Genomic DNA, 10,083 nt, shown 5'->3' on the forward strand with positions numbered 1-10,083 from the left:
GAGAGCTCTGAGGGTTTTAAGTTGATCTCTCTCTCTCTCTCTCTCTCTCTCTCTCTCTCTCTCCCACACACACACACATCCCCCTCCCCACTCATAGCCAGCACTGATGAGCATGGGAGGGGTGGAGGGTGGGACAGTATCTCTTCCAGGAGCAAAGCACAGTGAAGTTCAGCCTCTGGAGCCAGTCAGCTTGGGTCTGAAGCCTGATTCTGCCATTCACTAGCTGTGTGACTTTTTGCAAGTTAATTAACTTCTCTGTGCCTCAGTTGTCTCAGCAACAAAAATTATAAATATAACTGCCTCATAGGGTTCATGAAAGGGATATATAAGGTGAGATACATAAAATCCTTAGCACACAAGCACATAGGAAGCCCCCAATAGAATGAGATTTCATTAGCTCTCTGGCTCTGCTCAGCCTCTGCCTCCCAGGTCCCCACCACAAAGCACTGTTGGTGTGCAGATGCTGCTCCACAGAAGGGCCTCTGCCCCCTGTGTAACTGGTTTCTCGCCCATCTACCCCACTTGCCACCCTCCCGAGTGGGCAGCGACACACCCTATATAGCCTGGCTCCCTCCTTGGGCCTTCTGCATGGCCTCTCCCCCTTCACACCATTTAGGCAACGCCATTAATCAAAATCCTATAGCAGAAAACGCATGCATAAGTCCAACACATTTATTGCTATGGCAACAGTTCAGGCACTTGTCCCAGTGTCAAGCTATATCAGTGGAGATAAATTCTATTGTTTTCACAGTGACAGTTTTCTCTGTGTTGGACTTAATCCATGGAAAAATATAGCCTTTCTCCTTATTTAAGAGAGTGAGAGAGAGCTGGGAAGAAAGAGAAAGTGACCTCTGGGTTTTTTTGCCCTGTGCATTCAGAGCTGGAACCAATTTTTCTCCTTTCTTTTAAATGAAGGAAGACATTCCATGATGCAGCGGCGTCACCCTGATCAATTGATCAGCAGTATCCCGATAACCAGGGTTCTCCTCTTTGGAACCCGCACTTCCAGGAGGGCTCAAATGCATCCAGAAAATTTGCAAATGCCTGCTGTGCGATGGCCTTTTCTAGCCTAGCCCTGACCAGGCCCCGTTCTTCGGATACACCGGGCAGACTCAGCCTGATGCCTCAGCAAATGATGTGGGTACACAGAAACGGGCTTGCTCAGAACGAACGTTTCCCCCCAGTGAATAGCATCTCTCACCCAGAGAAACAGCCCCTTCTGTGTCTTAGAGATGAGCGAAGGGCCCTGTGTCCCGTCACCCCCCGCACTTTTGCCTGGAGCCTGACAGCACAGCGGCATGAGACCCGGCTTCTGTGTTCTGTGCATTCGGGGGCAGCCTGCACTTGCCGCCCCACCCACCCTTCCGCAAGAAGTCAATTCGCCTTTTACAAGCCCCTGGCTCCTCTTCTGTGCTGAGGTTCTTTCCCACCCCTCCTGCTGCCGTGGTTCAGTCTCCACAGATAGAATTCAATGCAAGTCCTTAAACCTTTCCAAGCTTTGGTGTGTGCCCACACTCCGCGAGGTGCTGAGCACAATGTAAAGGAAGTGAGACCCACTGCCCTCACATTGCTGAGAGTCGAGTGGGAAAACTGAAAATTCATTCCTTCTTTCTCTGCGACCAACTATTAAAGCACCCACTGTGTTCCAGGGGCTTTACACAACACCTGTGTGTTAGTTTCCTCTTGCTTTCGTAACATATTACCACCCACTTAGTGGCTTAAAGCAGCTCAAGTTGGAGTTCGAAGTTGATGTTCTGACTTCCATGGAGGCCTCAGCAAATTCTCACTTGGGTCGTTTCCCCTTGAGCTTAGAGTAGGATTTGACGCTGCGTTCCCTCAGTCCAGAGTGCCGGTGGCAACAGTGATAGACGCAGAGCTCCAGGAAGCTGCAGGTGAGCCCAAGGCCGGCACTGTGCATGTTTAGCTCCAGCTGAAACCGCCTTTGCTTTTTCTTTTCTTTCTTCCTCTAAACCCTGAGAAACCTCTCACTATGAATTATGGAAGAAGGGTGACATTTTAACACTGTGTTTTCAGCACAGTGAGTGAATAAACCTGAAAGGAGGCTCAGGGAACCTAAGAGGAGAAAGCCAGGTGATAGAGGCCTGGAATGAGCGATGGAGGGAAGAAAAAGAAGCTGGAGAAATGGCAGGCAGTGAGGGGCGGGCTAGAGCCACAGGGCCACAGAGAAAGGAGGGAAGGGCCCGTGGGAACTACAGAACTTCTAGGGAGGAGGAGTCTAAGAGAAGCACGCTGGTGGGAAGGAGGGCTTCAAGATGCCCTTCAAATACTGGGGGCCAATAGAGACTCCAGGGGCATCATGTCACACTTGGTGCCAACACTTGGTGTGCTAAACTGGGAGGAAGGGAGGTGAAGAATGGATCACAGAAGGTCTCGCAGCTTGAGCTGAGCGATGAGAAGGTTGTGGCCACACCGGTCACCAGATAAGGTTTAGAGAGTCCGCTGTGGTTGGGGGCATGAACGGGGGCTCATAGGTGGCTCTGAGGGTTTCTTTGTTCTCTGGAATGCTGGTTACTCATTTCAGTGTCTGTTGTTATAGACAGTTGGAAGTAGAAATCTCATTGTTGCACTGAATAAAACACAGTTGCCAAAATCCGCTTGAAGACTAGGAGACTTCCATACCCTGGGGAGGAAGTGAGCCGCAGAGCGTAAGAGGGACTCCGAGGAAGTCTAGCAAGGAACAAAGAGGATTTTAAAATTGGGGCTGAGACAGGTTTCTGGTGCCCCCACCGTACCAGGCAAAAGCCTTGGCTATAATATAAGGCCGTTTCCCAAATTTCAGCTGGTCACGTTCCACCTTCATGGCTTGAGCCCAAACCCCTGTGCTAAGTACAGAGTGCATTTTTCTCCGCTATCTCTGATCACCTCCCTGTTTTGTTTGCTTATTTTTAAATTGACTTATTTTTAGCTCATTTTATTTAAAAGGGAAATGTAAATCAACTAATGTAACTGAAACATCAGTGTCACCATAAAGAGAAGCTAAACAGAATAAATATACTGGATATGAAACAATGTGATTAAATGATAGGTATTTATGATTCCCACTTAAGGTTTTGTGCCTGAGATCCGGTCTTTGTTGAGCGGGAACTTAATTGAGCTGTGGAGAGTTATTTAAGAAAAAGCTGCTCCAAACAGAAATTTTTTTCTCCACTGAGTAATTCAAGGGATTGAAAGCAAATTGATACAGAAGCAACTTTGTGACCGTTGGCTTCAGTGTAGTATCTGTGTGAGACACTTAAAATATAATCTTCCCAAAGCAAGTGGTGAGCATTCAGTATTGGGAGGAACGCTGTTGAAAGATGATGTCTTAGCACCCTTTCTTAGAGAAGAGCCGAGGCAAAGCTTACACGCCAGGGCTTTGTCAGAGCATACAACACCAGGACATCAAGAGTGAGGGAAAGGAGGTGAGAGGCAGGGATGAAGGGCAATCAAACCCAAGTGGGTGCATTGCTGAGCTGGCCCCAGCCTCGCGAGAAACACAGTCCATTGCTTGGTCGTGGAGGACAGCCCCTGGGAAAACTTCCGAATCACTTCAGCTCAGAACGGTCTGTTGGAAGAATGAAGGGTGAGGAATTCATCTGCAGACTCTTGCTTATGAATTGTTTTCTCTCATTGGATAGAGTTTGCTTCACAGAGCAATCACGCCTCAACACTTGTGGTTTGGGGTGCCCCTTTGGACTCCGTGGGTCCAGTGTGGTTAGACCTGGGCCCCGGAGTTACAATGGGAATGACGCTAAAATGCAGTTTCATTCCTAGAGGAGGCTGAGATGGCCAACAGCGTTAGGACAGGAGGACATGGCGGTCGGGGCTGAGATAGTTCCATTTCCTTTTATCTAAAGTAACAGGCTGAGGTAAGCGATTCAGGAGACCCCATCACATGCTGAAGTCCTAGGATCTGAGCAGATCAGTGACCTCTGTTTCCTCTTTTAGAGTCAGGGGCCAGCACGGGTAATGCTGGGGATCTTATGACAAGGTTCTGTGGCTCTGATGGGCATGGAGGGCCAGGCAAACCCACAAAGCCGCATCACTTTGTTCCTGCACCAGTGTCTACAAAATTTTATGATTTACTGAGTGGATATGAAAACTCCTGGCAGGAGGAAACAAAGAGAGATGGAATTAGGTTTATGTGGCAAATTATGATTTGGAAGAAGGACAATATAGTTGCTTTTCCGTAGGTTACTGTAATGGGGAATCAGAGAGCCGTTCCAATGCTGCAAGGAGCAGCCAAAATCACCTCCTCTCGCACCTTCATTTAACTGAGGAGGGATGACAGACAGCAGCAAGATGGCAGAATTAGAAGCCCTGGGCCCCGCTGCCCTCTCATGAACACACCAAGTCAACAACAATTCACAAATTTCCGTTGTGAGGAATCCAGAAATCCATTGGAAGGCTTCTGCACTGTGAGCATGAGACTTTCCATGCTGAAGCTGGTAAAGAAATTCAAGAACCCTCTTGCCATAATTCCTACCTCCGGCCCAATGCCACAGGGTTGGGAGGAAACCCCCCGGCTTCTCCCTGGGGAGGGACAGAGGTGGACTGTACACTCAACACCCCAACTTTTCTTGGGATTACCCAGAGGACTGGTTTGTGTCACGCCTGTCTGGGAGCGCTGGCAGAGCCAGGCTAACGTAGCCACCTGGGGGCTGGGACAGCAGAGAGGGCAGTTTGACCCAGGACACATCTCATTGGCACAGCCGAGTGCGAACAGGAGAAAAAACCCAGATGCCAGCTTCTCTCAGGGCAGGGAAGGATTGGAAAGGCCATCCAAAAATCCAGCTTTTCTGGGGGCTGCCTGAGGAAGCAACTTCAGTCTCGCTGTCTCAGAGAGCTGACAGGACCTAGTCCACTCCAGATGCCCAGGGGCAGCTAGAACAAAGAAAGCAGATTGGACTAGGATGAAGGTTGGAGAGACACCCCAGAATCTCTGGCCAGGCTGATTGGTGAGGGGTCTTCTCCTGTGTGAGGCCAGTCCACAAAGACTGGGTGAGGTAGCTGTTACGTTTAATTCACTCACCAACACAGAGAATCAAGGACAATTAAGAGACAAGTATATGTGTTTCAAACAAAGCAACAAGCTAAACCTCCCGGAATGGGCCCTAATGAAACAGAGTTATAGGATGTACCTGACAGAGAATCCAGAACGACCAGCATAAAGATGCTCAAGAGACCGGGAGAGCGATGCATGAACAAAGCGAGAATTCCAGCAGAGAGACGGAAAATACAAAAACCAGAAATATACCAAACAGAAACCAGGGAGCTGAGGAATACAACAGCTAACCTGAAAAAGTCACTCGAGGCGTTCAGCCCCAGGTGTGAAGATTGGTGCCACCGTCACAAGCGAAGCTCACCCTGAACCCAGATCTTCCACCCTAAGCCCCGTGCACGAGCCACTGTGCGGCCACAGAACGAATGGCCTTCTCCACCTCACCCTGAAATGACACAGCATTAATCCAAGTTATGTCCCCAGCTTGTATTTTTTTTAATAGTGTATTTAATACTAAAGACCCCGTATATAGAAACAAGAAAGTAAGGTAGTGAACCTGTTTTTAACCTGCTTCTTATCTACTAGTCTAACCAATATACTGCATTGGTTTAAATTGTATGTATTTTTATATAACATTTTTATATGTTTCTGGTCACAGACCAGTCATTTTTACTTACCTCAATGACATTGGAAACTCACTCTGTAGGCAGTTTGGCATTATATGGCATCTTATCCCTGGCGGGTTTATGTTGCTGTTTTGTGTTTTTTTTCCCCACTTCTTTAACTGACATTTTGAAATGTGCATTTATTTATTTTTGGGTGTGCATAAAATCCTTTTTTGTGGAAATGAGACTATATTTGCATAACAACTAAAATCTTTGTTTTAAAATGCTTGGGGTTGTTGCAGAAACTTTCATCTCTGGGGAAAATTATTAACTTGTGAGACAAGACCAAACAGAGAGCTTGAATGGGGGAGTTGTGTTCACTGGGAGCGAGTGGAGAGGAAAAACGAAGTTTTATTTTAAAATATGACAAGTCCACAGAAATTTTGTCCATTAGAGTGGGGAATAGGATTTTGTTTGGGCTCCAATGTGAGTACGGACCTTCCTGTGCTGCTCGAGGAAACAACAAGATGTCAAAATGCTATGAATACAGGGTGGTGCAGCAAAAGGAGCATTTTCTTAGGAGTCAAAAGAGCTAAGTGCAAGCCCTGACTTTCCTTACGCCTCAAATTCCCAGGTGCAACATTGGGACAACAGCACCTTTCCAGCCTCTGAAACTGGAAACTTTCAGATCACAAACCAGCTGTGAGAGAAAAAGATATGGTGGCAAAACTAGAAACATTCTTACTCCTGGAATTACTCGTGCTCAAATGAGAGAAATCCAACACCTGCCTAAACACCATAGTGGACCTTTATCCGTTGGAGTGAGCTGCCTGTCCATCTCTCATTTACTCTGCTGTGGCAAAGGCCTCACTTTCCTCCGAAAATTCATGCTTCCCTTTGATGGCGCAGAGTGCTGCTAGGAGGCAACTGCCCTGGTGATAGTTATATTTCCCAATTCAGTGGGACCATACGACTAAGTTCTAGCCAATGAAATGTGGCAGAAATAATGCCCACACTTCCAGATGTGTACCACTAAAAAGAGGCAGGGGGAGGATTCCATACTCTTTCCCCCTGGAACTTGTAAGACCTACAGAGTGAGTTTGGGAGACACATGTTGAAGACGCAGGGCTACACAATGGCAGAAACCTAAGACCCTGGATCAAGCCTTGGAACTGAGCCTCCCAGTTAGAAACTGCCAGAAGGCATGTCCATGATGGCCAAACAGGAGGCTGCAGCACACATACCTCAACAGAAACAGTGATTCTAATAATCATCCGTGGGTGAGAACTCCTTTATGGGAAACTGGGAATATAGCTAAGAGGTGCTAGCATCTCCTTGGGGGAAAGAGAAACACATCCAAGAATAGATGCACTGAAGAGATTAAGCATAGTTTCACTTTACCAGTGTCACCCCTCCCCCAAAGCGACACAGCTCAAGGCCAAAAGAGACGCATCCTGTTCACAGTTTCTCCCCCCGGGAAAATGAGAGCAAAGTGAGTATCTGGCTTTCCTAGCCTGTGGAACGCTGCCCAAGAAGCCCACTTCTGTCTTGCCCCACCCAGAACACTAAGAGGATCCGGCATAACTAAATAGCCCGGGGACACTGAGGAGCAGAGAAAGGGGTGGACACTGAGGAGCAGAGAAAGCGGTGACAGCTCACAGCAACCAGCATGCAGACCTCACCCACTGGCTGCCGAGCCTAGTAACCAGCTTGCGGATTTCACCTGTGGACTCCCTCAGCCCACACATGCCCCCGGCACTCCACACACACCCCCACCCATGGCCAGTTCCCCATGCTCCTCTGCAGAATGAGTGCATGCAAACCTTTGTAGACAGCAGACAGATCTAAGCAGCCAGTTCGGTTCTGCTGGACTGGAGAACACGCACAACCTTTCAGACACCAGGGCACTGCCCTAGAGAAACTGAATGGGAGGCTTTCCGCACTCAGCCTGGCTTTGAGGGATTGAGAAGGCACATGATCCTGAGACTCCGCACCCCCAAGAGGGGACAAGAGGAGTGAAGCAGGCACGCCCATAGAGGAGAGCTGAGAGACCCCAGAATCTCCAACTGGGCTGACTGGCGAAGTTCTTTCTCTTCTAAAGCCAGTCAGGAAAGATTTAGGAAAGGTAGCTGCTTCTTCAAATGTGAAGACAGAAACACAAGGCCTTAAGAAACATGAATAATCAAGGATATATCACATCACAAAAGGAACGAAATACAGCTCCAGTGGTCCCTCCACAGAGATGGTCTACGAATTGCCTGACAAAGAATTCCAAAAATTGACTTAAAGAAGCTCAGTGAGCTACCACAGAGCAGCTAGACAACTAAATGAAATGAGGAAAACAATACATGAACAAATGAGAAGTTTCATGAAGAGCTAGAAACCATAAAAAAAGGACCAAATGGAAATTCTAGAGCTGAAGGATACAATGACTAAATTGAAAAATGTGATAGAGAACTTCAATAGCAGGCTAGACCAAGAAGAAAAAAAAGTGGGGCCAGCCGAGTGGCTCAGTTGATTAAGAGCTGGCTTGGGACGCCAGAGGGCCCCGGTTCGGATCCCACATATGAGGGCCAGTGACACTGCCCTATACACCTAAGATGCTCAACAACAGCTCAACCTGGAGCTGGGCTGCCCTGAGTCACTGGCGACGGCGTAGGCTGCAGCCCCTGTGGCAGTGGGTTGCCATGGGCTACCGTGTGTAGCCAGCAGCCAGCGTGAGCGGCCAGCAGCTACAGTGAGCGGCCGTCCAGAAGCCGGCGACTGATCTGCCTCGCCCGGGAAGAGCGCAATGATGGTGCCAACTTGGGTCAGTGAAGCAACGTCCTCCACAACTAGACTGAAGAACAAAAAGACAGCAACTTGTCTGTTCCCCTTCCCCCCAATTCCCCAGCACTGTTCCCATCCCCCAATTCCCCAATACAAATTTTTAAAAAAGAAGAAAAAAAAAAGGCATCAGTGAACTTGAACACTGATCATCCAGTCAGAGGAACAGAAAGAGGGAAGGGAGAAAGGGAAGAGGAAGGAAGGAAGGAAGGATGTAGGAAGCCTAAGGCACTTGTAGAACACCACCAATCAATAAATGAATATATGAATTATGGGAGTCCCAGAAAGAGTACAGAATGGATGAATGGATAAAGAAAATGTGATATATATTTACAATGGAATATGATTCAGCCTTAAAAAAAGGACAATCTGCCATTTCTGAGAACATGGATGGACCTGGGACAATATGCTAAGTGAGGAAAAATACTGTATAATCTCCCTTATATGTGGAATCTAAAAAATTTGAACTCATAACATCAGAGAGTAAGATGGTCGTTACCAGAGGCAGGGGCTGCTGAGGGAATAGAGAGGTGAAATAGAGAGGTGACGGTGCGAAGTTTCAGTTACGCGAGATAAATAAGTTCTGGAGATCTACCGCACAGTACAGTGCCTATCGTCAACAATACCTGTATACAATGCGAATACTGTATACATGACAGTTGTTAAAATGGTAAACCTTATGTTAAGTGATCTTACAATAAATAATGATAACAATAATAATAATAATGGAGGTGGGAGGAAACTTTGGGAGGTGATAGATATTTATGGTAGTGATGTTTTCATGGGTGTATACTTGTACTTATGCCCACTTATTGAGCCGTATACATTAAATATGTACAGCTTTTCAAATATCAATTATCCCCCAATAAAATAATTTTTAAAAGATAGACAATTAGGAACTACAAAAGTGGGCTACTCTATAAGGGGAAAATAAACTTTTCTTGTGTTGAGCCAGTAACTAGAATAAGGGATATTGTGTTATAGCCACTGGCATTGCTTTCATTAGTATCGCTTTTGAGCAGCTCAATGATCATTTCCTTTTTGGAAATTCCTTCTTTCATTGTGTGTCACCTGGATGGCATAGTTCAAATAAAATTTTTTTTAAAAAATCCCCACTATGGAAGCCAAAGAGATCGCCTCTCCCTCCCCAACTCAGTATTGTCAGGCAGCAGCGATGTGACTGAAACGCAGCTCACCAGATGCTCTGTCCTAGGAGACAGTGAAGTAATGGAGAGATGTTTTCACAGTTGGAGATGGTGGCAGCATCCTGACCGCACTACAGTCCTATAAGAGACTTCCTGTAAGTCCTATTTTCCATCCTTCCAGAGTTACCCTGTTTCCTGTTCATTCTTGTTCAAATGCCAGGCTCTCAACAATTCTGCGAGCTTCTGATATCCTTCCAACAAATTTCATCTTTTTTAAGTTAGTTAGTGTCCATTTCTGTTGCCTACAATTAGGGAACCCTACCTAATACTATCCCTTCAACAGAACAAATGCTGAAAACACAATTTAAAAGAGCCCATGGTCCCAGAGATACTTTGAAGATTGGTTTTGGTCAACTATACTAAAAGCACATATAGATCACTTAAAAGATAAGTGTGCTTTACCTCGATGTCTCCTTGAGTTTTGCAGGGCAGGGGAGGGGGGGTG

Source organism: Hipposideros armiger, unplaced genomic scaffold (assembly GCF_001890085.2).
Source record: "Hipposideros armiger isolate ML-2016 unplaced genomic scaffold, ASM189008v1 scaffold_4, whole genome shotgun sequence".
In the NCBI taxonomy this organism is placed as follows: Eukaryota; Metazoa; Chordata; class Mammalia; order Chiroptera; family Hipposideridae; genus Hipposideros; species Hipposideros armiger.